Here is a 665-nt window from a genome sequence, read left to right on the forward strand (position 1 = left end):
GAAAAAGAGACTGATTGCGGGAACAACGGCCCATCCAAAGCATTAACGGTCGGCCGCTGTCACTGAACCAGCTCGCAAATTAGCCTACATCTGCCGCTCTGCTCCCTCTGTCTGTGCAGCTCGGCCAGTTGTGTGATCAATCTTCTCTTGTGTGTCCTCCACAATAGTTCGCCTATTTGGTGCTCGACGGAGAGTCTGCTGCTGCGCACGACTGCTGCTGCTCTCGCCAGTAGGAGGATGTCATTGCTGCGTCTCTCTCACTTCTCTGGCTCTCGGTTTCTGTGAAAAGAAACGCGCGTTTCTTCTGTCTAGATTTCGCCCCACGCGCAATCAGCTCCAGTCGATAGAAAAGTCCCATGCATGCATCGCTTTATATGAGACAGTTCCCGCTCCTTAGACCTCAGGGCTACACTCAGCAGCACTTTGGCAAGGTGGGAGGATCTGATCACACATCATCACAGTGTTTGTCTGCTATACAGCGGGAGATTGGACTACAGCATCTCTCCTCTCTCCAGCTCCCTCCCTGCATGCTGTCATCCCTCACAGGCTCACACTCTACCTCCAAATCTGACTGTCCCAGCCAAAACCTGAGGCAGAATTATGCAGCGGCTGGAATGGAATTGATTAATGGCTAATTGGATTTAATTAGACCAAAGTATTACTCA

This window comes from Nannobrachium achirus (genome assembly GCF_963921795.1).
Source record: "Nannobrachium achirus genome assembly, chromosome: 1".
NCBI lineage: Eukaryota > Metazoa > Chordata > Actinopteri > Myctophiformes > Myctophidae > Nannobrachium > Nannobrachium achirus.